Here is a 5,915-nt window from a genome sequence, read left to right as displayed (position 1 = left end):
CGAGAGTAAGAAGAGGAGAGCTTCAACATCTGTATGAGAGTAAGAAGAGGAGAGCTTCAACATCTGTACAGCATAGAAACCTTTGATAGGTGAGCTAAAGTGCACGTTCTGTTTTTATTCTCAGTAATTTGTCTCAAATGTCAAAATGTTAGATTTTCTGCTGGAGCTCCACGCTGAGTAACAAACTGCTCAAGACGCTTCATCTTTTCTTTACAGCATGTTGTCACACAAACTTTAACCACTTTTTGCAGGACATAGCTATATATCTATAGAGATATAGATAGATAGCTATATAGATATAGATAGCTATATAGATATAGATAGATATATAGATATAGATAGATATATAGATATAGGTAGATAGATCTGGTGGTGGATGGGTTAAATGCAGAGACTAATTTCGCCATTGTATGGAAACATACAGTGCTGACATTGTGATGACATTATTATTATTATATAGATATAGATAGATAGATAGATAGTGATAGATATAGATATAGATATAAACACTGTGTTTTGCCTGTGTTTGAGTTCTGTCACTTTATTTCAGACGTCTGTTTGACAAATGAAACAAACACGTAACATAAAACATTAAAATAAGTCGACAGAAGATGAATCCAACAAAAAGAGAGAGCAGAGGATTCAGTTTCCAGGGAATGTACTGAATTCTGACGGTTTGACCAAATGTATGTTTAAATGACGACAAGTTTTCTGTCCATGAACAGAAGAAGAAGAGGCAGACCAGAGTCTTCCTCCCACGTGTTAAAGAACTGTTCTTATTTCTGCTGTGGCTCTTGTTCGAGTCTAAACATGAACTGATTGTTACTCATTAAACTGACAAAAACACCCGACATGTAAACGATGTTAGGAATGAAAGCAGCACAAAAACATCCTCATTAAAGATCTCGAATATAAAAAGTTCACGTGAGCTGTTTAACCTCCCCACATGAGATTCATGGATCTCAGCAGCTCCCACACATTGAGCTCAGATTTCCAGTGAAAGTCTGAGAGTTGGGACTCGGTTTCAGCTTCAAGCAGACGCGTCTTCTGAAGCTGCGTTTCATTCGTTTTTATGATGAACCATTAACAACTAGCAACAGAAGCTTTCTATAAAAGGTGAAAACAGCTGGACTGAAACATCTTTTTAAACCAGTTTGACTGTACAGACTGCAATTACAGTTCATGGACACAAGATGGCGCTCAACCAGTTAAACTACCAAATCATTAACCCACAGATATAGAAACACTAGATCCCTCATCGGCTGCTGCGGCGCAGGAAATTCGGCCGCCATCTTGGAGAGGTCGTCCTTATTAAAGCAGATGTTTCAGCTCTTCGCAGCTTATTTCTGTTCAGATCGACGGATGTTGACGTCAGGTCTCGGGGGATAACTTTTCACAGTAACATGAACATAGTATTGTGAGTATTTTGAGAATATAATATTACTGTACTGTATTTATGTCCACCAGCTGATGTGATGTTCAGTGTAACGCGTGTTCAGCTGCAATGAAGCTGACTGACCTGTTTAGGAGCAGATGGTGGGGGTTGAGTGCCTTGCTCAGGGGCTTAGGGTGGGGCCAATGAGGGTGGAGGCAGGTGTGGGTGTTGCACCTTTTCCACCCACATTTTGATGTTGAAGTTACCGGGAGTTGAACCTGTGACTTTCCAATCACAGGCCCATCTTGTAACCTCTGCTCCACCACTCCCCCACATGACATCATATCATACTGGTCGTATTAAAATCTCACTGGTTTCCTTCCAGATGTTTTAAACTGGTCCCCTGATGTTTCCAGGTGCTGGTCGGTGGATGAAAAGCATTAAAAACATTAAAACCATAGAAACACAGAATAAATTAAACTAAATCAACTCACTGTGTGACATGCCAGAGAAAACAGATGTGTCTTTATCAGACTTGAACACAGAGACGTGGCCTGCCAGATGTTGGGGGGCAGGTTGTTCCAGTTTGGGGTCCACGACTGAAAATAAGGTTAGAGAAGATGAGCCTGTGATCAGAAAGTCGCAGGTTCAACTCCCGGTACCGTGTTTCCTGACTCTCGAGCCAACTGTGATGACAGGAAGATGAGGATGTTTATAACAACGAAGACATCGTTAGTGCGTTGAACTTTATCATTTGTTTTTAGGATTTTTCAGGACGTGCGCGCTCTGATTTTGAACTTTGAACACAAATGAAACGTTGAGAACTCGACGGCGTCTCTTAATTTCAACCTCAGACTCTGACATTGTCAATTGTTTGAACGGAGCTGGAAATATTAACAAGTGTTTGATTCAAATGTGTTTTAGGATCAGCGGCGTCTCTGTGGAACAATGAAGGTTCACATTGTTCGATGAGGCACAGCTCCCTGTTCAGAGACACCTGTGAAGTTCTGGTGCCGTGGACATGAACCAGGTCTCATCAGAAAAACCAAGAGCTCCTCAGGGACGGTCTGAGCCCGCTGGTTCAGAAGAAAGAGCCATAATCTGACGGATGAATTTGTGCAGCGTGTGCACACAGATGTGTCCTTGTATGGGGACAGATGTTCTGTCCAGAACAGGAGAAACGGTCCTGGAGGCACCCGACCAGCATCAACATCGCTCTTCGCTCTGCCACGTGCTGCAAAGCTAACGTGGACGAAAACGGCTCACTTAGCTAATCGCTGCTGCTTTGGGCTTTTCAAGTCGATTTCACAGGCAGCACGGTGGCGCAACTGGTAGAGCTGCTGCCTCTCAGCGAGCAGGTCCTTGGTTCAAACCCCGGTCCAGGGGCCTTTCTGGGTGGAGTTTGCATGTTCTCTCCGTGCATGCGTGGGTTTTCTCCAGGTACTCCAGTTTCCTCCCACAGACCAAAAACATGCATGTTAGACTGATTGGTAACTCTAAATTGTCCCTAGGTGTGAGTGAGAGAGTGAATGGTTGTTTGTCTCATTTGTCTCTATGTGTCCCTGTGATGGACTGGAGACCCGTCCAGGGTGTCCCCCGCCCCTCGCACAGTGATTGCTGGACATGGGCACCAGCGACCCCCGTGACCCAAAATGAAATAAGCGGGTAAAGAAAATGGATGGATGGATGGATGGATGGATGAAGTCGATTTCACTGTGAAGTAACTGAATATATTTAAAGTTGGGTCAAATTAAGCCAAGTTAAGGTCAAAGTTAGTTTGGGTTATTGAAATCAAGTTTAAAATGATTATAGCAAACACATCTGTGCGTTAAGTAACAAACAGCAACTGAAATGCTGAAGATGCAGATTTTCAAACTTGTGTAAAAAATCTTAAACGCGTTTGTTTTTTATTCACCCTTTTATTTTTTAACCGTCTCTTTTAATTCTGCAGTGAAAGAAAAGACTGAAAGTAAAAATCCTTTTCGTCAGGTAAATTTTTTTACTAAAGAATCTGCAAGTTAAACTGGACCAAAACCCACAGAAAAGATGAACAGAAGGATGAGAAGATAGAAATTAAAGTTTTTAGAGTTAAAGTTGGAAGAAGGCAAAAGTAAAAAGCTACTTTTACAAATAAGCTTGTGTTATTTCTAACCTCTGTCGTTTTACAGTTTAATACAGTTAAAAAGAGCATTAAAGACGGGGAGGAGTTTATTTATGTAGCCCCTCCCTCCTCCCTAGCCCCGCCCCGCAGCCTGCCGGAGTCTCCTCCCCTCTTGCTTCAGTTGAGTCTGCAGCATCTTCCCAGCAGCAGGTCAGTTCACTGCTCCTGTTCTCACAGTTTCTAAGTATTTATACTTTTAAAACGGATTGAGTCCTTTTCAGCTAAATGTCACGTGTTTATTAAAGATGGCGTCTCCTGTTACAGTAAATGTAACTGGGCATATTTAATGAGATACTCTATTTAAGTGTCCTTTGAAAACATATTTTAATTTGTTTTTTGTTCGTTTCTTTACTTTGCAGAGTTGCACTGTAAAAAACAGCTCAACGTGTAAGTTGAATTAAGTCAATTTTTATTATTTTTGGAACAAAAGTACAGAAGTTATTTTTAATCTTGTTTTTTCACAGATAATTAGAACTGAATATTATGATATGGTATTGTAATCTGCATTATATAATTAAATAAAATGATTAAATTATTGAATTTAGTTTATTTTTTATTCAAATATAAATTTGTGTTTTTAAATCGCTCACAGGAAGTAAATTTTTCTATTGCTATGAAAGGTGAGAGATCATTTGGTCCAGTTTCTGCTCATCTCTCTGTTAGCAAAATATCTCGTGAACCACTGGACATATTTTATTAAACTCGTAAAGTAATCGCAGTGTTCACATCTAAAATGATTAACTTTTGGACTTAGGGCTTTAACAGATGCAGAAATGGCTCTAACTTGTCGATCTTGATGATATTGACCCAGAGTTTGACGTGGTAGTAGCTGAGAGTGATCCCCAACAGATATATATTTTTTTTAATTCAAAACTATTTCATTAAAGGTGGCTGTCAATGTGAGTTTCTGCTACAAACCGTTACTTTTATGGCTCGAGAGAGCTCAACTTTTCAAGTAACTTTTGTTGCCATTTAAAGCTCTTTTGTGAATCCAGCATGTTTCGTGGGAGGCGTCATTACGAACCAGATGAAGTGAAGGGTATGATCCATTCGCCCGTTGTCTCTGACCTTTTTTCATGCGTGTTGTTAAGACGTGAAGCATTTTAACAGGACGCAGCGCTCAGTGGGACCTCGTAAAGGGCTTGCGCTCGTAAAATGACTCAGTAGGTCCACACGCAGCAGCACCGAGGAAAGAATGCGATCTGTTTACAAGATAAATAAAATTCAGCCAAATTTGATGTTTCCTGTGGCTGCAGTGCCTGATGCAGAAAGGTGGAACAAAGGTTGTGGTATGACCCGTGTTGAGCTCGGACCATGTGTGTCTGGTCTACAGAGCCAAGCTGCTGGACATCAAAGGCAGTCCTGGTGGTGGACATTTTGATTTGGGTTAGTTCTGACACACGTGACCCACAGGGGAGCCGCCGGCCTCCGTCTGAGGAATTTGTTCACTCCAGTTTGACACTTGGATCCCAGTCTGTAATGGTCATTAAACAATTACTGGATTGAACCTGAGGCGCACGTGTCTAAGGCTTGAGGGACAAATGTTGGGGTCAAATCACTTCAGTACCATCATCAGACATGACTTAATGTCTTCAGTGTATTCAGTAGTTGCACTATAGCAGAGTGCATGGCTCAGTTTTACTGGAGCATGCATAATGTAAAAGAAACAAACATTTACAAGCGTGCAGTTCAGCACCGAGCCCAACTTACATAAATCTGCTGATCTCCGTAAAGGACCAGGTCATGTGGTGTTTAATTCAGTGAGTGACATCTCACTGGATCCTTGACTGGTGCCACAAAACCAGAATACGCTGAGATGTTCATACATGGACATGAGGACAGAGGAGGAAGACTCGCTGTGGAGCCCTCTGAAAGAATATGTTTCACATACTGCACTGCCTCGTAAGATTTTTCTTCTTATTGTCCGTCAGTTACAGACGGACGGACAGAACCAGCAACCGGGGCCCAAAAACACCCAGAACAAAAAAATGAAGCTAACCGCCGCCGCTAACGAGTTGTAATTGAAGCATTTTCCGTCAACATGTTGGTGTTTATGAGACTCCAGAGCAACATTTGACACTTTCACTGGTTTCTTCAGTAAAGTGTGAAAATATTAAGAGCGGAGCGTTGCGTGCTTGAAGCTAACTCATGGGGTTCCTCTGAAATGTAGCTAACGAAGCATGCTAACAGCGTTTTTATAGACCGGATCGTTCCGTTTGCAGCCTCACGTTCTCATCAGTGCACATGTTGTTCACAACAGTTTGGTTTATTCAAAAGAAACAGGATTTGTACAGTTACGGACTGAAATATTTACCTTCTGCCAATGTTGAAATATTTCAGGCCTTACCGGTGGATGAAGGCGCTCGAGGTGAATGAAAG

The sequence above is a fragment of the Nematolebias whitei genome, chromosome 23 (assembly GCF_014905685.2).
Source record: "Nematolebias whitei isolate Nwh7 chromosome 23, NemWhi1, whole genome shotgun sequence".
NCBI classification, from domain to species: domain Eukaryota; kingdom Metazoa; phylum Chordata; class Actinopteri; order Cyprinodontiformes; family Rivulidae; genus Nematolebias; species Nematolebias whitei.
This window is presented reverse-complemented; position numbering follows the sequence as displayed.